This window comes from Hydra vulgaris, chromosome 08 (assembly GCF_038396675.1).
Source record: "Hydra vulgaris chromosome 08, alternate assembly HydraT2T_AEP".
NCBI lineage: Eukaryota > Metazoa > Cnidaria > Hydrozoa > Anthoathecata > Hydridae > Hydra > Hydra vulgaris.
In genome coordinates, this window is record NC_088927.1 from 26,565,448 (window position 1) to 26,573,627 (window position 8,180).

The window sequence follows — 8,180 nt, forward strand, 5'->3', positions numbered from 1 at the left end:
GTTTGGCATGCTCTTCTCCACAAGCTTTCTTTTTACGGTGTATCAAGTAACATCTTTAAGATTATTGAATTGTTCCTTTCCAATTGTAGTATAAAAGTTGTCCTCAATTGACAGCACCTTTCTTTATATTTTGTAACTTCAGGGGCACCTCAAGATTCAATCCTTGGCCCTATACTCTTTTTGAATTATATTATCATATCTAAGGTGGCATTGTTCGTTGATGATACTACCATTTATTTTTGTCTTGATAAAAAGCCAACACTCTCTGATTGCTTGGGGGGGGGGAGAGAGCATTTGAGCTTGAAAAGGATCTCACTGCCGCTACAGCACGGAGCTCACGGTGGCTGGTGAACTTTAATTCAGATAAAACTCAATTTTTTTCAGCCAATCGTTTTCGCAATAATTTAGATCTTCCTATATTTATAAACGGTAATGTACTCAATGAATCATCAACTCTTCATCTAAAAGAATTAACTCTTAATTCCGATCTTTCTTGGAAACTATATATCAAACCCGTTGCAAAATTAGCATCTGCTAAGGTTGCATCTCTTTATCAAACTCGACACTTTCTTACTCCGGATTCTATACTCTATAAATCTCAAATCCGGCCTTGTATGGATTACTGTTGCCATATCTGAGACGGATTTTCTAATGATGCTCTTTCTCTTTTAGACGAGGTGCAAAAACGCATTGTAAAACGTAGTTGTACCTGCTCTTGCAGCCAACCTCCAACCGTTATCACACCGTTGTGATGTTGCTTCTCTTTCTCTTTTCTTCAAATACTATAATGGGCACTGCTCTAAAGAGCTAGCGTCTTTTGTGCCATCTACTAAAATTCATTCTCGTGTTACTCGTGTTATTCAATTAAGTCTTATCCTTTTTTTGTGACTGTTTCTAAATGCTCCAAAAACTCTTATTCCTCAATTTTTTTTCCTCGAACATCAGTTCTTTGGAATTCGCTTCTTTCATTTTGCTTTCCTGATTTATGTAATTTGCAATGTTTTAAGTCGTCTGTCAATCGTTATCTTGTTGTACAATCTTTATCTTTTCTCTTCTAGCAACTTCCAACTCTAACTAGTGGTTGCTTGCAGCCTTGTTGGAAGCGAAGATGTTTAAAAAAAAGAAGGTTTTATCCCCAGTTAAGAAGACTTATAGGACTCCTAAAGGACAATTAAAATTGCAACACCCTAGTTAAAAAGTCGTGTAAGATACTATTAACGTAAAATTACATTATCGTTTGAAAATTTACAATACACACTGAGTATTTTTATTGATCTATCCAAAGCATTTGATACAGTAGATCGCGTTATTCTTCTTTATAAGCTTAAATATTGTAAAATAAACAACAAAGTTATAAAATAGTTTTGAAAGTTACTTTCTAAATCTAAAACAATATTTGTTTATTAAAAAAAAACTATTAGATACTAATTAGAAAACTAATTAGATATATCCTGTGGTGTTTAGCAAGTTATTTTTATGATTTTTGTTATTAACGTGAATAAAGCTGCAAATTTATTTAGGTTATTACTGATAATGCTAAATAATATTTCGCTCGGTCAACGATATTTGTAAACAATTTTTCTAATGAAACAATGTAGTTCTAATGAAACAATGTAAGGTGGATTATTTTCAATTCGCTTTTAAAAAAACGTCATCTACCAATAAATTTATTATTAGACTCATAACTATATAAGTAAAATTAAATACACACTTTTTCACAGACCTCAAGTTTCACCTTCACATCGTATATTTCGAAACTTTATTTTTAACAATATATTTCAAGTAAACTTTAACGGTATTAAAATAATTATTTCTTATCTTTCTAAATAACTGCTTTATAAGCTGTAATATAAAATTAAGCAAACTTTTTTTTTTTTTTTTTGCATTATGTTTTTGCGACTATTTTAAAGAGACAAAAAAAAATTATCATAGCTTTAAAGATTAATTAAAATATCAGATCGTATCTTGAAGTACCACTTAAAGTATCAGACCATATCTTTAAACAGAAAGGCATCTAAAGGGAGTAACCCTTTCTAAATTTACCAAAGATTTAAGAATATATTTTTAAAATTTTATTCATTACTATGTATGCAGAACCTAAAATTATTAATTGGTTCATTGATTTTAGTTAAGAAATCCTCAATATTTTGCATTTTCTTAGGATAACTGAAAATTTAACCCTAACAACGTCCATAGCAACAGTGTAGCATCTTGTTAAGAACCCACAGATATAAAGTGGAACTTAAAGTAACTGTAGTAAAATACTTTTTTTGGCTTCTTTACTCATCCAGTGAGCTATATACAGGCACTGGCCACAATGTTATGATCACAATTACAATTTTTGTGTATTTTTAACTTCAAGGGTTTGTAAAAAGTATAAAAAGTACAATTGCAATATTTTATTGATAAACATGTTTTCTTAATAATAAAATGATATTTCAAAATAAATATACACAAATTTTAACAAAAAAATTACTCTATTTGGTTGCAAGTCATAAAAAAATATTAACATTTTGTCCTCCTTTCAACGAAATGACTTTAGCTATTTGGTGTGGCATACTTTTAATACAGTTTATTACTGCTGTCTTAATTTTTTCATTGTGGTGCCAATGATAGAGTAACTTTCTCCTTGAGAATTTTCCATAAATTTTCAATCGGATTTAGGTTAGGAGAGTTCCTTGGCCAGTCTAAATCGGGGATATTTTTTGTTTTAAAAAAGCTTGTGATCCTTTTAGCTTTATGGAGCACTATCATACATAAACGTAAATGTATTGTCATTTGGAAACCATTCTTGTATTTGGGGGATAAGTTGGTTCTCCATAACTTCTCGATACTGTAATTGGTTCATCCTCCCATTGACAATATACAGTCTAACTGTTACCACTGATAACTGACTACACCATAACTCTGTTGATGTTTAATAGTTTGTACAATGCAATCTGGATGATATATTTCGTTTGGTCTTCTTCGGACGAAGGAGGATTTGTCCAACAAGATCTCAAAAGTTGATTCGTCTGAAAAACATACCTGAAAAAATCATCATAGTGTGGTTGTAATTAAGTTTATGTCAACATTTAAAAAAAGTTCTTTCAGCCAGACGTCTCTTCACTGTGCGCTCCGAAACTTGTATTCCAGATTTTTGAACAAGTTTTGTCAGAAAAAGGGATGACTTTTTTCTATTTTCCAGACAAATATCTCTTATAATTCTGTCTGTTCTGGAAGTGGTTTTACGTTTTGACCCACTCTGTCCTTTCCTATTTGGAGAAAGAGTGATGTCGTTTTCTATTTTGTGTTTGACTTTATTGACAAAAGGTTGCGAAACTTTACACATTTTAGCAATTTCCCGTTGTGAACATTCTGAATGCTGTAAAAGTGTTTTTATTTCTGAAATTTTGCTTGAACTTATGTCCTTACCCTTACCCATGTTTATTTTTTATTGAAAATTTCAATTACAACCTATTACACTAAAAATGTTAATATAATGATACTACATATTATTTCTTGCTGTTTATAGTAACTTTATAAAATGTATTGAAAATAAAAAAACACTTTTTATCAAAAAAAATTGTTAAAGTATAAAAAAAATGTATGTGATCTGTCACATACCACATTTTTTTTAAAATTGACAATAATTCACATTGCTGACTTAAAACACACCTAACTTTACATTGGTCATGATTATAACGAAATTTTCTTTTCTATTTTATTTGATAGATGTCAGTATTGTATAATAAGTTAGTAGTAATAATATACTCATCTTTTTTTTTTTTTTTTTTAAACATCTTCGCTTCCAACAAGGCTGCAAGCAGCCACTAATTAAAGTTGGAAGTTACTGTAAGAGAAAAGATGAAGGTTGTAGAGCAAGATAACGATTGACAGACGATTTAAAAGATTGCAAATTATATGAATCAGGAAAGCAAGATGAAGGAAGCGAATTCCAAAGAACTGATGTTCGAGGAAAAAAACTAGACGAATAAGCGTTTTTGGAGCACTTAGGAACAGTCACAGAAAAAGGATGACACTTAATTGAATGACGAGTAACACGAGAATGAATTTTAGTAGATGGCACAAGAGACGCTAGCTCTTTAGAGCAGTGCCCATTATAGTATTTGTAGAAAAGAGAAAGAGAAGCAACATTACGACGATGTGATAATGGTTGGAGGTTGGCTGCAAGAGCAGGTCCAACTATGTTTACAATGCGTTTTTGCACCTTGTCTAAAAGAGAAAGGACATCATTAGAAGATCCGCCCCAGATATGGCAACAGTATTCCATACAAGGCCGGATTTGAGATTTATAGAGATAGAGAATAGAATCCAGAGTAAGAAGGTGGCGAGCTCGATAAAGAGATGCAACCTTAGCAGATGCTAATTTTGCAACCGATTTGATATATGGTTTCCAAGAAAGATTGGAAGTAAGAGTTAATCCTAGAAGATGAAGAGTAGGTGACTCATCGAGTACATCACCGTTCATAAATATAGGAAGATCTAAATTATTGCGATAACGATTGGCTGAAAAAAATTGAGTTTTATCTGAATTAAAGTTCACCAGCCACTGTGAGCCCCATGCTGTAGCAGAAGTGAGATCCTTTTCAAGCTCAAATGCCCCCTCCAGGCAATCAGAGGGTGTTGGTTTCTTATCACGACAAGAATAAATGGTAGTATCATCAGCAAACAATGCCACCTTAGATGTGAGAATATCTGGAAGATCGTTAATGTAAATTAAAAAGAGTATAGGGCCAAGGATAGAACCTTGAGGAACCCCTGAAGTTACAGTTATCTTAAAAATACTTTAAAAAAACTTTGAGAACAAAATTTATGGAAAAACTGAGGTGATCATAATATTGTGGCCAGGGACTGTACGTCTGGTTTATCAAGTCAAAATAAAGATTATTGTATTTCTCAAGCTTATAAAGTAGATATATATATATATATATATATATATATATATATATATATATATATATATATATATATATATATATATATATATATATATATATATATATATATATTATTTTATTGATTTTCGAAAATGAGTAAAATATCTGGAGTTAAATCAAGAACTATAAGTAAAAAACAAAAGAAGAAAGGTTTTTTAGGAAAATGATTTAACAGTCTTGATAATGTTAATACCAAAATGAAGTTAAATGATAATCCTGCTGTAGATATTTTAATTAAATCAAGCTTTTTTTATTTTTTTTATTTTTTTATTTTGTAGTTATTTTAGGTGCTCCCAGAAGTCCTTACGGTCTTATCACAGAGCACCGCGGGAGAGCATTTAACAGGAAGTTCACGCCTCCTTCCGTACCAGTGTCGCTTGTTAAGCTAGAGCTGGCGTCGAACCCAGGACCTCTGGGTTCTGAGCCAGAACTCTAACCAGAGGCTGCTCAGTTTAAAAAAAACTGTAAATGCAACTATGTAAATAACAAAGTGGGATTTAATTTAACCTCTCCATCTGTATCCGCAAAGAACATTATTATAGATTGCTTTATGTCTGATATATTTAATGTGTTAGCTTGTCATCAATGAGGTGAGTGTTACATTGTTATTTTCCGACAAAATGCGATACAAAAAAGGACGTACATCAAAAGTTGTTAATAAAATGCATACCTGTAAATATGAAAATGAGTTTTACACATCAAAAGAATATAATTAAGGAATGTGACAATAATTGTAGTACAATATATACACTTGGACAGGGACATTCTAGTATAAAAAAATCATCAACCTAATGCAAAAATTACAAACTTAATACGCCACAACAAATGACACAAATCAGTTATGACAAGCTTGCAGCAGAATTTGGTGTTGTCACACAAAAAGTTGCTGAAGATATTATACTTGATTCAGGTTTTGCGAATCTTAGCAAAGATTCAGAGCTACAAAAGTGTTTACATGGAAAAACACAAAACGCAAATGAGTCGTTCAACAGTAAGATTTGGGACAAACTACTTAAGACCACGTATGTGTCACTCAATAATTTGAAGTTTGGTTACAATACAATAGCAAATTTTAATACTGGTATTAAAAGTTTCAGTATTAGTTTTTGAAACTGTTACCCGGTGCTTTTATGACTAGAGGTTGCAGTAAAATAAAAAATCTGTCGAAATAAAGAATAAATGAAACGAATAAATTAAGGCAACAATTAAATAAATCAAAGAAAATAAAGCAAAAATGACATTTAGAAAAAGAGAGAAAAATAATCAAAGCTTTTAAATTTTAAAGTTTTTTAACGTGGTTTGCCGTTCTTTAATTAAAAAAATGTTTAATTACTTGTTTCTCTGTTTGAAATATACGAGATGGTGTTCAAGATTACTTGCTAACCGTTTGAGAACTGCTTCTTAAATTTTCAGGGAATGTTTTATAAATGACTGACAGTATTTAAAGTTGATTAGATTTTTTTTAACTTGGTAGTTATGCTGTTAATTAATTCCATAATATTGAACATTCGACTTTGACCTCACATAACTTGACAGTATTTGTTTAAAAATCTTTAAACACTCTTCTACTCTATTAAAAACCATATAAAAATTTCAACCTTAGTTGTTTTATCCGCTGCCCACAATTTTGGACGGATGAAGCCTGTTTTGGCTGTTTTTTTGGCAGTTTTTATGGTTACCATAGCAACAGGTATCCATTTTATTAAAAAAAATTTTTTATTATATATATATATATATATATATATATATATATATATATATATATATATATGCTATCAATCTGGCAATACTTTTTTCTAAAAATTAAATTTAAAATAAAAGGTTTAAAAATAGTTTCTCCCTTAATAAAGTCACCATCTCCTGAATTTTGTTTTTAACTATTGAAGTTTTATAATTAGCCATTTTACCAAAAATTTAAGAAAAAATACCTAAGGAATCGTACATAAATTACGTAACACAAACTTTCGCAATACACAAAACAAAAAAGATCAAAAGTTTTCCCTCGCAGAGTCTTAATTTAAATAAAAAATCAAAATAGCCCATTAAAGTTTAACGAAAATTGCAGCGTAAAAGAGCTTAGTACCTCCTATTTCTGTTTTTAAAATATATTTTGTTGCGTAATTTAGGAAAGGTTTAGTGACGTTTATGTGTAAAAATGTTTCTTAATAAAAAATATGGATCGAATAATGATGACTCGGCCGATGATCTTAAATGGGTTTATCCATATTTGATTCAAATTCGGTTTTACTTTCTCATTCTCGAAAACTTCCGTAAACCTCACGCGCGCTCGCAAAAAACAACTAAAAAACAAAATCAAATATGCGATGGATTTTATTTATTGAAATACAACTGCGCATCATGATTTAAGATAAATATGTTCAAATAAAAATATAATAAATAAAAATATCAATTTTCTTTGTGAGCAATAATCACAAATTGTTATAGAATCCACCAAACACAAATTATAAAAACACAGGTTTCCGAAACATTTCTAAAAGCAGTAAGTTTTTATATATATATATCCTATCTGTAAAAAATAGTACATTAAAAAAGCAAATTTCCTAAAGGCACAAAACTTATTAAAAAATAATATTGATTATTATAATTAGAATTACTTTCGATTAAATATTATATATATATATATATATATATATATATATATATATATATACACACACATTCACACTCTTAAAAAATGTTAATCTAAATAAAGGATATACTACGATATATATATATACACACACACATACATATACGATAATCTCTATATACATATCTTTACCATGTTAACTATATAAATTTTCACATAAAAAATATATGTAAACTTTATACTAAATAATTTATATTTATCAATATATATATATATATATATATATATATATATATATATATATATATATATATATATATATATATATATATATATACATATATATATATATATATACATATATATATACATATATATATATATATATATATATATATATATATATATATATATATATATATATATATATATATATATATACACATACACACAGATATATATATATATATATATATATATATATATATATATATATATATATATATATATATATATTATATATATATATATATATATATATATATATATATATATATATATATATATATATACACACACGAATTTCGTTAAAACATCGCACCTTTTGGGATGTTTTAACCATGAAGTCTTTTAACAATCAAGAATAATAC